Raw genomic sequence first — 13,519 nt, forward strand, 5'->3', positions numbered from 1 at the left:
TTGCTATTATTGTTTTGCTTCAATAGGGCCAATTTTGTGTCACCTAAAATATTTAGGGCATGCCATCTTCCATCACATTGTTTCACATAATATAATTACACTGTTATCAACAAGTTATTCATCCCAGTCTAACTACCCATTGGGTAGAAATATTATATAATTGAATACTTCTATATTCCCTTTTGATTTCTATTCAGGAAACAGAGGTGATTTTTTTAAATAATTAAAAGACTTCTGTTCCAATAAAGCATTTCTTCAGAATCCACAGCCTAGTCCACATGGGGCTCTGTAGTAGAGACTAAATCTGACTTACAAAGATTTGACAAACTCAACCTGGGAGAAAAGGAAAAGCCACAAGGACAGGTTCCCATTGCACAGTGGTGAGCTCATGCTGGGAGTTCCTTCCTTCCTTCCTTCCTTCCTTCCTTCCTTCCTTCCTTCCTTCCTTCCTTCCTTCCTTCCTTCCCTCCTTCCCTCCCTCCTTCCATTGCGCTAGACTTTTCTATTAAAATTTCAATTTTCTTTTCTTTTTTTCTTTTTTGACAGGCAGAGTGGACAGTGAGAGAGAGAGACAGAGAGAAAGGTCTTCCTTTGCCGTTGGTTCACCCTCCAATGGCCGCCGTGGTTGGCACACTGCGGCCGGCGCACCGCGCTGATCTGACGGCAGGAGCCAGGTGCTTATCCTGGTCTCCCATGGGGTGCAGCGCCCAAGGACTTGGGCCATCCTCCACTGCACTCCCTGGCCACAGCAGAGAGCTGGCCTGGAAGAGGGGCATCCGGGACAGAATCCGGTGCCCCGACCGGGACTAGAACCCGGTGTGCCGGCGCCGCAAGGCGGAGGATTAGCCTAGTGAGCCGCGGCGCCGGCAAAATTTCTATTTTCTACACAATGAATTAATAAGAATCTCTCCAATTAGAAGTAGCAGAACTTTTGATGTAGTAATTATTTCTTTATGTAAGCATAAAGGAAGAATAATCACATAACCCATTCTGTGCCAGGTACCATGTTAAACAGATTTACATTCATTATCTTAATTGAATTAAGCCAATTTCCCAGTGGAACCTCTACCCTGTCCATGAGGAAACAGAGATCAAACAGTCTGTTCTTGAACTAGCTGCAAAGGGCTGGAACCTGCAACCCTCCCCAGGTATGACCACATCAGCATTCTCCATGACCTCATGAGCTTTCTACTTCAATAATGAAAAAGTGATGGGGAAGACAGCTGATACATCCTTAATTACCCAGAGCCTGGCTTCTTTCTCAGTCACTCTAATGTAATGAAAACCTTACAAATGGCTGGTGCCGCAGCTCAATAGGCTAATCCTCTGCCTGCGGCGCCAGCACACTAGATTCTGTCGCGGTTGTTCCTCTTCTAGTCCAGCGCTCTGCTGTGGCCCAGGAGTGCAGTGGAGGATGGCCCAAGTGCTTGGGCACCTGCACCCGCATGGGAGATCAGGAGAAGCACCTGGCTCCTGCCTTCGGATCAGCGCAGTGCACCGGCCGCAGTGTGCCGGCCGCAGCGGCCATTGGAGGGTGAACCAATGGAAAAAGGAAGACCTCTCTCTCTCACTGTCCACTCTGTCAAAAAAAAAAAAAAAAAAAAAAGAAAAGAAAAGAAAAGAAAACCTTACAAATGGATGCTGATCTCTCCTGAAGCCACCACTTTGTGTCATCAGCATGGATTGGTGTCCTTTCCCCTGCTGATCCTGACAGCATGGAGGGGTGAGCTGGCATCTTACTTAGTTTATAGGGTGCAGCTCACTGTAGGTGCTCAGTATATGTAGACCAAGTTGAGTGATTTAACCAGAGCCAATCTTCATATATGGGGGTTTCTCGACCCTGGTCACAAGCAAAGTCTTTCTCAGGTGCAACACTGTTGTGTCTGAGTAAAAGTCCTAAGTCTCAGATAATTTCCTGAGCATCAGCTCACAGGATGTACTTGCTGTAACCCTCTTCTAATTGTCCACTGTGTGTGAATTCCACAAGGTTTACTTTAGTCTTTTCTTCCCTTGTTTTCAGTGCATGTGTTTCCTTCACTCCTCTTCCCTCCTTCTCTTCTGATAAGGAACAAAAGGGGAGGGGAATAATCCACTTCCTGTTACCCAGTTTCTCCATCTGACTGCCAGGGGTGGGACTTCTTGTTCTGGTAAAAGATGCATTGTCACTGACCCCAATAAACAGGACAGTTGGGTGGCACCTGACAAGTTTGAGAAGTAAAACATTGCCACTCTCTCTCCCCAGTCAGCTCACTGCCCAGACACATCAAAAGCACCAGGCCATACGTGTGTTGACTCCCATAGATCGCTGCTGCAAGCCCCACTGCTCTGGAAGGCTGCAGCCTCCAGGACTAGGGAAGCAGGTTTAGCTTCACCTGGTTCCCACCTCATGGTCTATGGGTGTGGCAACTGCTAGCCAGCTTGCGGTTTGGTATCTCTCGTGACCAAACTCTTCATCTCTCACTGAAGGAGACAGCTTCAGGAAATTTAAATGCTGGTTTCTTAGGACCAACATGGTTGGACATGGGTTTATCAATCCCAGCTGTGGGTTTAAAGCCTACTTTGGCTCAGATGAAGCCTTAGGCATGGCAGTGCCCCCTAGAGGTCAAAAGTCCTAGGCATGGTGGTAGAAGCCCCTGAAAATAATCAGAGTGTTGGAGCATTTTTATTTCAGTTCTGGAAGGAGACCCCAGGTTTAGATCAACCTGTAGGGAGCCCTAAAGAGGGCTGCGATATAGATCTATATGGAACTCAATCTGGCAAAAAGAAAGATCTTGGGACACTCACTTAATGTAAGTGTTCAACCTAAGTGTTTGAACATAACTGGGCTCCTATAGAGCCACGTCTACTTTTGTCTTCTCAGGTTTTGAAGAGAATTTCAGCTGTGGGTAATTCGGCATCCATTCCTATGAACTCACTCCTAAGGGTACAGTTTCAGGAAATGGCCATGGGAACCCAGATTCCCATGAGCCAGATGACAGAAGTAACATTTCAGATATTTGAGACAGAGCTGCAGAGGAAGGAATATTCCAACATGGGAAGTGGTCCAGACAGCAGGCTCATAAGATGGCAGTTGCTTAACCAACACCTGGAGACCTCAGAGTCAACCCTGGAAGCATTCTGCTATGGTTGAAAGGCCAAGGGAGAGTAATTCAGGTGTGGGAAGGAGGGACATGATGCAGAGTGTCCCTACCTGAAGGACCCACCTAGACTGTATCCCCAGTGTAAGAGAGACAGTCACTGGAAGAGGGACTCTCCTCAGCTTAGAGGGCCTCCCAATTCCCTCACGGCCTTGTCTGAAGATAGATGGGGCCTGGGGACTCAGAATACTCACACAATCCAAATATCTCAAGCCAGGAGCATCATGTGATTAGTGACAATACATATAAGAGCATTAATTTTCTAACTAATATGGTAGCCACTTATTCTGTACTAAATTTCCAAGGAGGACCTCTGTCCTCAAAGAGTTGTATTATTATGGGAATTGATGGCAAACCTCGCTGTCATTCTGTAGCAGAGAAACAGGTAATAGTTCTGGGGTGCCTACTCAGAAATGGGGTCCACTTTCACGACCAGTGGCCTATATTTTTAAGTAATTATATTCAATGGCGAAGGGTTGGTCTGCATCTTTAAGAGCAGTCACTGCTAGAGAGCTTTTAGTGGAAACTACGCAACTGACTTCAGGCCTGCATCTTGAAGTTCAAGCTCCAAACCAGGTACAAGGAGTTCTAGGACTCCTTAGAGAATAAAGGACATCAGTGGATGGCAGTTGAACACCTTACTAAATATCAGGCTCTTCTTTTAGATTTACCTGAGCTAACTCCAAATATGCCAAGTCACCAGTCCAGCTACTCTCCTGCCACCTAAATGTACTGAAAAGCTTGTTTGCTCTTGTGTAGAGACCATGAAGCAGACCTAACAGAACTGATCTATGAGATCAACCTCTGGAAGCTCTGTATGTTGAGTGATTCACAGATGTCAGTGGTTTCATGAAAGATGGAGCTAGAAAGGCAGGATCTACCGTGGTGGAAGTCACTCACAGAACAATAAGTTCAGGTGTTGCCTTCAAACATCTCAGCTCAAAGTGTTCTGCGTACTGTATTTTTTTTTTTAAAAGATTTACTTAGTTATTTGAAAGGCAGAGTTACTGAGAGGAGGAGGCAGAGAGAGAGAAAGGTCTTCTAACTGCTGGTACACTCCCCAAATGGCCACAACAGCTGGAGCTGGTTTGATATGAAGCCAGGAGATTCTCCCGGGTATCCCACATGCTTTCAGGGGCCCAAGCACCTGGGCCATCTTCTGCTGCTTTCCCAGGCCATGGCAGAGAGCTGGATCTGAAGTGGAGCAGTTGGGAATCGAACCAGTGCCCACATGGGATGCCGGCACTGAGGTGGCGGGCTTTATCCGCTACGCCACAGCACCGGCCCCTCTGCTTATTATATTAACTGGTGCCTTACAATTAGGAAAAGGACAGAGTTAATATTTACCTAGTTGTCAAATATGTTTTCCTTGTGTTACATGAACATACAGCACTTTGGAAGAAAGAGGCCTACTGACTACAAAGAACTATTAAACATGGGAAAGAGTTCTAGCTTTCTTCCAGGAAGTTTTGGAACATCTGGAAGATCGACTGTTGTCCACTGCAGGGGACCCCAAAAGGAAATCAACCATGTCAACAAAGGGATTCACTGACAGGACAGCAAAGAAAGCTGGTACTCAAGAGGTTCTAAAAACGGTTCTAATGATCTCAACAGCCTATACAGGCAATCAGATAGCCCTACTATACCATGGCTGAGATAAAATAGACTCAGCAACAAGGTTGCACCAAAGATGGGTAGTGGACTTTAGATTATAAGGTCACGTTCCTGGTGGACTCTCAATGGAAAATATTAGGAAAATACCCATCTGGGAGGAGAAGCCCTAATACAGATCGTTTTTGATATCTGGAGGGAAATAATAATATATGGATAATATTATAAGAGAAGTAGCTTAGTCCTGTGTATTCTGTTTATAAAATAACCCTAGTGGTCACATCAGAATGCACACTCTCATCCCCTTAACTCCCCTCTGGTACAAGGGAGAGGATCACACCCAGGTGAAGACTGGCAGACAGACTTCATTAACATGCCCTTAGCAAATAGATACCTATTAGTCTACAGCACTACTTTAATAGGATGGTAAAGGCTTTTCCAACCCCAACACAAAAGGCACAAGAAGTGTCTAAAGCCCAAAAATCACTCCAAAGTGATAACTGTGCCCCTTTTGTGTCTAAAGTGACCGGCAGACAGCACTGCTTTAGGGATCTCTTAACACCTCCATGCCTCTTGGAGACCTCAATCTTCAGGTAAGACGAAAAAAGCTAATTGTAATCTTAAAGGGACACTGGCTAAGCTTTGGCAAGAGAACTCCAATCACGGCTTAAACAACTGGCTTCCTTAGGATGGCAGGACCTAACACTACTTTCAAACTTAGCCCTTTCGAAATGTTACGAGAGACTATTCCTCACCCATAACATGCTCTTTGATTCAGACACCCAGGATCAGATAAACCCAGGATCAGATAAACCACATTATCAATCCAGGTCAGGTACAAAAGGCTCTGACAGAATACAGGGACAAAAATCTCTCAGTGCCAGATTGCAAAAGTCATGAACAGCTGATCTATCCGGATCTAGTTTTGTTAAAAACTTCAAAGGTGGGGCAGGTGCTAGGGGGCAAACCCAGCATCTCATATGGGCACTGGTTTCAGTCCTGGCTGCTCCACTTCTGATACAGCTCTCTACAAATGGCCCAGGAAAGCAGCAAAAGATGGTCCAAGCACTTGGGCCCCTGCCACCCATGTGGGAGACCCAGAAGAAGCTCCTGCCTTCTGGCTTTGGCCTGGCCCAGTCCCAGACGTTGCCATTTGGGGGAGGGAACCAGCAGATGGAAGTCCTCTCTCTCTGTCTCTCCCTCTCTAACTCTGCCTTTCAAATAGATAAAGTAAATATTTTAAAAAAACTTGGAAGGAAAGATTACCTTCTGACTAGTTACAGCCTAAATGGAAGGGACCTTATCAGGCGCTACTCAGCACTCCTCCTTCAGTTAAATTACAGGGAATTTCTAGCTATATTCATCTGTCAAGAATTAAACCACTACCACTAGAGTATTCATTCACAGGTGCACACAGGGGATAAGTCTACCTACTCTTGTGAACCAAGTGGAGACAACAAATTCCTCTTCAAAAAGCAAAAACTAAAATCTCTGCTTTTGTTTTATTAACGTTTTTGCATTCTAGCAGACATGTTTTACCTACCTCTTCTGATTCTCTCAGGAAACTACTATTGGCAGGAAAACTCCCTACTAAATTCTTCCACTGTAATAGGAGAAAACCCTGCAACATCTCAAGAAGTCACTTTAAAAAAAACATCCTATGTATTGGGGTCAGCATTGTGGCACAGCAGGTTAAGCTGCTGCAGGCAACACCAGCATCCCATACGAGCACCGATTCGGGACCCAGCTGCTCCACTTCTGATTCATCTCCCAGCTAATGTGCCTGGGAAAGCAGCAGGAAAATGGCCAAAGTTCTTGAGCCCCTGCACCCACATAGGAGACCTGGATAAGCTCCTGTCTCCTGGCTTCAACCTGATCCAGGCCTGACTGTTGCAGCCACCTGAGGAGTCAATGAGAAGACTGAAGATCTCTGTCTCTCCCCACCACCTTCTAACTCTGCCTTCAAAATAAATAAAATAAAACTTAAAAAAAAAATCTGTGTATACTTTGGACAGCTTAGTTCAGACAACAGGCCAAAAAAATTTTTTTTTCGTGATGCATACCATTGATTTTATTTATTTATTTATTTATTTATTTTTCGACAGGCAGAGTGGACAGTGAGAGAGAAAGAGAGAAAGGTCTTCCTTTTTTTTAAAAATTTTATTTAATGAACATAAATTTCCAAAGTACAGCTTATGGATTACAATAGCTTCCCCCCCCCCCATAACTTCCCTCCCACCCACAACACTCCCCTCTCCCACCCCCATCCTCTTCCATTCACATCAAGATTAATTTTCAATCATCTTTATATATAGAAGATCAATTTAGCATATTTTAAGTAAAGATTTCAACAGTTTGCACCCACACAGAAACACAAAGTGTAAAATACTATTTGAGTACTAGTTATAGCATTAATTAAACACCAAGAATAATTGTGTATTAATTACAGAGTTCAACCAATAGTTTTAAGTAGAACATAAAAAATACTAAAAGGGTAAAGTATTAAGTTCTTTTTTTTTTCTTGTTTTTTTTGTTTGTTATATAGTTATTTTTTTTTTATTTAATAAATGTGAATTTACAAAGTGCAACTTTTGTATTGTTGTGGCTTCCCCCCCGCCAACCTCCCTCCCTCCCGTGGCCCTCCCCTCTCCCACTCCCTCTCCCATCCCGCCCTTTATCGAGTTTCATTTTCAATTACCTTCATATACTGAAGATCAACTTAGTATATACTAAGCAAGGATTTCAACAGGCTGCACTCACACAACCGCACAAGGTATAGGGTACTGTTCGACTAGTAGTGTTTTTAAGTTTCATAGTAAAATACATTAAGGACAGAGATCCTACGTGGGGAGCATGTACCCAGTGACTCCCGTTGTTGATTTAACAATTGGCACTCTTATTTATGACGTCAGCAATCACCCGAGACTCTTGCTATGAGCTGTCTAGGCTATGGAAGCCCCTTGAGTTCACCGACTCTGAACTTGTTTAGTCAAGGCCGTATCACAGTGGAGGTTCCTTCCTCCCTTCAGAGAAAGGCGAACAGGCCAAATTTGGCAGCAGTTACTCAAGTCTGTGGATTCTCGAGTGGAAAGCTGTGGACGATCCATTAGCCCCCAATTACCTACTGGTCAGAAGAAGGTGGACTATGAGCACTAACTAATGGAATGTCACATTTATTTTTAACAACACTATGCTCACAGAAAGAGACACTGCAAGGATTTATATACAAACTAAATGGTTTTAAAATTTGTGTAAGCAAAGTCTGCCAGCCCCTGTTATCTGAGAAATGATACAAAATACTTTCCATTTTCTAAGAGGGAGTCTACCTTCAACCTGTCATCTTAACTGACAAATCTGTCTTTTTCAGAATCTGAAAACTTTTCAGAGAAGTGATGTTCATGGAAAGGACCATGGCTACTAGCAGTAACTGATGAAAATCTTCCCGCTTTTAATATGGAAACAATAGATCAGCTACCCAGAGATTTTTGTTCCTTGGATAGATAGGGCCAATGACCTAATTCAACGTGCAATAGTCTCAACCTCCCATAGAGATTAAGGGACAATCTCAGATGAAGGAATTACATAAGAAAACTAAGCAGGGAGTTAGGTACAGATGTGCTGCAATCTCTGCCAGTCCTGCATTGTAATTTGATCCCCTTACTTGTCAATCTGGTGTGCCCACTTTCCCATGATGCACCTGTGTCTCATCTCAGATGAGGAAGGAAGGGATGCTACGATGGCCGCAGGGAAGTTAAGCTCCACATGGAGCTACCGTGAAGCCTCCAGAAAGCCTCATGCAAGCTAAACTCCACCCAATTTGTATGCTCTACTAGGGCACACCAACAACCAGCACCAAGTTCATCCTGGCAATGGAGAAAAAATGAGTCTGGCTACAAAATGACTGATCAATAATGTTTTCAAGAAAAGGATGACAAGAGGTTTGTGGAGGAGCCATGGGAGTGGGGTTAACCCTAAACTACAACATAAGGCTGAGAGGTTATAAAGAAAGGGTTCTTAATTACCTGATAGTATCTATCATAATAGATTGCCACAGTTACAGCCTCTACAGAAGGCCATCATTTTAAAGATATGCTAACTAGAGCCACTGCTGTGGCCTAGCAGGTTAAAGCTCTGGCCTGCAGTGCCAGAACCATATGGGCACCAGTTCGAGTCCCAGCTGCTCTACTTCTGATTCAGCTCCCTGCTAATGCACCTGGGAAAGCAGTGGAAGATGGTCCAGGTCCTTGGGCCCCTGCACCACGTGGGAGACCTGGAAGACACTTCTGGTTTCTGGTCAGTCAGCTCCAGCCATTGTGGTCATTTGGGGAGTGAACCAGCAGATGGAAGAACTCTCTCTCTCTCAACTCTCTTTTTTAAAGATTTGCTTTATTTGTTTGAAAGAGTTACCGAGAGAGGCAGAGCCAGAGAGAGAGAGAGAGAGAGAGAGGTTTTCCATCCACTGGTTCACTCCCCAAATGACTGCAATGGTCATAGCTGAGCTGATCCAAAGCCAGGAGCTAGGAGCTTCTTCTGGGTCTCCCACATGGGAGCAGAGGCCCAAGAACTTGAGCCATCTTCTACTGCTTTCCCAGGCCATAGCTGAGAGCTGGATTGGAAGTGGAGCAGCCGGGACTTGAACCAGCGCCTATATGGGATGATGGTGCTGCAGACTGGGGCTTTAACCTGCTGCGCCACAGTGCCGGCCCCTCTACTTAACTCTTTTAAATAAATAAAATAAATCTTTAAAAAAAAAAGATTAGGCCGGTGCCGTGGCTTAACAGGCTAATCCTCCGCCTTGCGGCGCCGGCACACGGGGTTCTAGTCCCGGTCAGGGTGCCAGATTCTGTCCCAGTTGCCCCTCTTCCAGGCCAGCTCTCTGCTATGGCCCGGGAAGGCAGTGGAGGATGGCCCAAGTCCTTGGGCCCTGCACCCGCATGGGAGACCGGGAGAAGCGCCTGGCTCCTGGCTTCGGATCAGCGAGATGCGCCGGCCGCAGCGGCCACTGGGGGGTGAACCAATGGCAAAAAGGAAGACCTTTCTCTCTGTCTCTCTCTCTCACTATCCACTCTGCCTGTAAAAAAAAAAAAAAAAAAAAAAAAAAAAAAGATTAAGGATAAGCCAATTAGATGTGATGCTTGGAATTCTCATATCCTATGCTAGAATCTATATATAGCACCCATACTGAGGTTGCCAAGCTTGACATGGCTCTCTGACTTCTTGGTAACCATGAAGTAAGGATCAGGACTGAGAGAACTGACTCAAAATCTAAAAAATGAAATACCCAATGGCATACATTTCAAAAATGTGGAAACTATCACCCAAGGCTGACTTGCATATCTGAGGTTAACAGCCATTTGTGATGTACTGCAGGAGGCGGAGTAGTTCACTCTTGGGCAGACCACTTCACTGTGTTTTCATTTATGGAACAACAGGGAGGTTACCAGTTCCCTTATGGCTGTTTGGAAACATCTGGCCATATTACCTGACAACGTAAACATTACTCTAAAAATTATATTGTCTCTAAATTCAGCCACCTTGCTTCCAGACCCTTCTGAGGAACCTATGCATAAGTGCATTTGTTCGTGGAGATGCATAGAATAAGTTCTTGTCTTCACAATGAAGAATTCAGATGTGACACAGAGGGGTGGTAAGCAAGGCAGCAAGGTTTAATGGGCTGGGGCATCTGTCAGAACAGAGGGGTATCTCTCCAGACAGAATCTGAACGGGGGTCCGTAGTTTACATTTAGACTGTGGTTTTTAAGGAGGTTTAAGCGTTCGGTTCTTGCTGCTGTTTCTCCTTCCCCTCTTCCCTATTCTCCTGGACAAAGAGGATGCTGAATGTAAATCAGGTAAAAGTCCTTTCAAGGTTTTACTGCTCAGTTTTATCAGACTGGATAGCCTTCCTGGTGCAGAGCAGAGACTTCCCTAGATTTGGGGGAAGGCTGTGAAGGCTTTATCGCCCAGTTTTATCAGGCTGGGTAACCAATTCGGTGCTGAGCAGAGAGGACTTTCCTGGGGATCTTTCTCTGTGGAAAAGTCTGGGACCAATTGTAAAGTTATCAGGGTGTGGGCAGGACTTTCCTCTGTAAACTACTGGTTGCTTTTAAGGTGTGCTTCTGAGGCTTTGTTTTCCCTTAGGTCTCGGACACACACACAGGCTCATTTCTAACATCCTACCTAACACTTTGAACAGTATATTCTAGCAGGCTGCATCTGACTGATGTTTCCTTAGTAACTCCAGATCTGTTATTCTTTATAGATAGAAACAATTGAACATATTAGGGAAATTAATGGATTAAACGTGCAGTAGTAACCTTTCAGGAAACTTTGGAAGCAAAAGCATTGCCACCAGGTACCTCTTCCCAAAAGGTTAACTCATGGCCCTCACCCATGCCTTATGCCTTGGAAGAGGTAAGAAAGTAAGATTTATACTTACTCTAAGTATGCTTTTTTCTGGTTATTATATGTCTACTGGGCTGTATAGAAATAAAGAGGATTGTTCTTATGTTTTCCTACTGATGAAGGTAATCCTCCAATGCCAAATGACTTACAATATCTTCACAGCCACCTAAAGAGGAAATCTGTGCTCTCATTAAAACAGTTTAGTATACAACTGTTTCGTATACAACTCTAATGGCTCAGGGAACATTTTCTTAGCTCTTTACCAGTTTATTACTATGTCTGATCTCCACACTGAACCTCAATCAATGGCTCTACTCATTTGAGATGGAAAGCCCTTGATGTGAAAACTGTTCATCTTTCTTCTTTTTCTTAAGATTTACTTATTTATTTGAAAGTCAAAGATACAGAGAGAGGGAGGTAAGGACGGGGTGGGGGGAGAAATGGGGGAGAGGGGAGGGGAGGAGAGGACAGGAGAAGAGAAGAGGGGAGGGGAGGAGGGGAGAGAAGAGGAGAAGAGAAGAGGTGAGGGGAGGAGAGGGGAGGAGAGGAGGGGAGAGGAGAGGAAGGGAAGGGATGAAAGGAGGAGGAAAGGAGAGGAGGTGAGAGGAGGAGAGGGGAGAAAGGAAAGATCTTCCATCTGTTGGTTCACTCCCCAGCTGGCCACAACTGCTGGGGCTGGGCAAGGATAATAGAGCCAAGAGCCAGGAGCTTCTTCCTAGTCTTCCACATGGGTGGCAGGGGACAAACGCTCAGGCCATCTTCTGCTGCTTTTCCTAGGCCATTAGCAGGGAGCTGGATCAAAGTGCAGCAGCAGTGACATGGTTCATCGTTCTGAAGTGCATTTTAGGTACAGGGAATTTAGCATGTTGCTGCTTTTACTATTGCTGTGAAATAACAAAGCACCTGCAAAATAAATCATGCAGAAACTATCTGTCAACTCCTCCTTTTCCAAGGAGCTCAAAATAGGTTTTCAAATTTATTTCTCTGTATACCACTGAATATCCAGCTTTGAAGAAATTTTAAAATTAGGATTAACACTTATTTTTTTTAAAAGATTTATTTATTGGGCTGGCGTTGTGGCATAACCAGTAAAGCTGCAATGCCGGCATCCCATTCAGGCATCAATTTGTTTCCAGCTGTTCTCAGTCTAGGGTATTTGTATGTCCTTAACATGTTATCCCCAAGGGACAAAGGTGAACAAAGGTAGTGGCTATACATTAGTTACTGTGAAGGCGGAGGGCAGTCTTTTTTTTTTTTTTTTTACAGGCAGAGTGGACAGAGAGAGACAGAGAGAAAGGTCTTCCTTTTCCATTGGTTCACCCCTCAATGGCCGCTGCGGCCGGCATACTGCAGCCTGCGCACCGCACTGATCTGGAGCCAGGAGCCAGGAGCCAGGTGCTTCTGGTCTCCCATGGGGTGCAGGGCCCAAGGACTTGGGCCATCCTCCACTGCACTCCCGGGCCACAGCAGAGAGCTGGACAGGAAGAGGAGCGACTGGGACAGAATCCGGCACTGCGACCGGGACTAGAACCGGTGTGCTGGCGCCACAGGCGGAAGATTAGCCTTTTGAGCCACCTCACCAGCAAGAAATGCCCTTTTGATGGTTCCAACTGTTTTCAGTGAAATGTGAGGCAAGAACATGACAGGCCAGCTAACTGACCAACAAAACGTAGTAGGATGTAAATTTGGAATATATTAATGACCAATAGCCAGTATTAATGAGCACAGGGGGTTTTCTGAAGGCATTTTTAGCCATTAGAGCAGGCACAAAGCCAATCCAAACAAAGAACATACTAAGGATGACTTTCATACCTGTGAGTCACTTATTCACTCAAAAAATAATTCTTGTTCATCTACTCTAAAACAAGTTCTCCACTATGACTCCCACAGGGAAATCAAGATGAGCAATTAGAAGCGGCCACTGAAAACATGGAGACTATATTCCAACAGAGAATACAAAGCCTTCAACAAGTATGATCTTAGGATACTGATATGTCAGGGCCATCATTAGCAGGGCCATGACAATCACACATAATAGGACTACTGAGTTAGCATCTCTAACATATACTATTGGGCAGTGTTATTAACAGAATTTGAGTAAGTGAATTTTGGTGAGTTAAAAAGTAGCAGAACTTGTCCCTCCCTGATGTGTAACCAACTTCAGTGTCTGTGTTGGGGCACAGGGCAGCCACCTCACTTGCCAGATCTAACAGACTGGTCTTTGAGATGCATACACATCTATGATGCCTCACTGAGCAGAAAAGATCAATCTGGATTAATAGGCTCATGTGTTACAGGAGGAGAGTTGGGAAGAGAGGAAATGGGCAATGAAGTATGCCCACCAAAGAGGTCCTTAAGCCCCAGGTCTG

Source organism: Lepus europaeus, chromosome 23, assembly GCF_033115175.1.
Source record: "Lepus europaeus isolate LE1 chromosome 23, mLepTim1.pri, whole genome shotgun sequence".
Classification (NCBI taxonomy): Eukaryota; Metazoa; Chordata; class Mammalia; order Lagomorpha; family Leporidae; genus Lepus; species Lepus europaeus.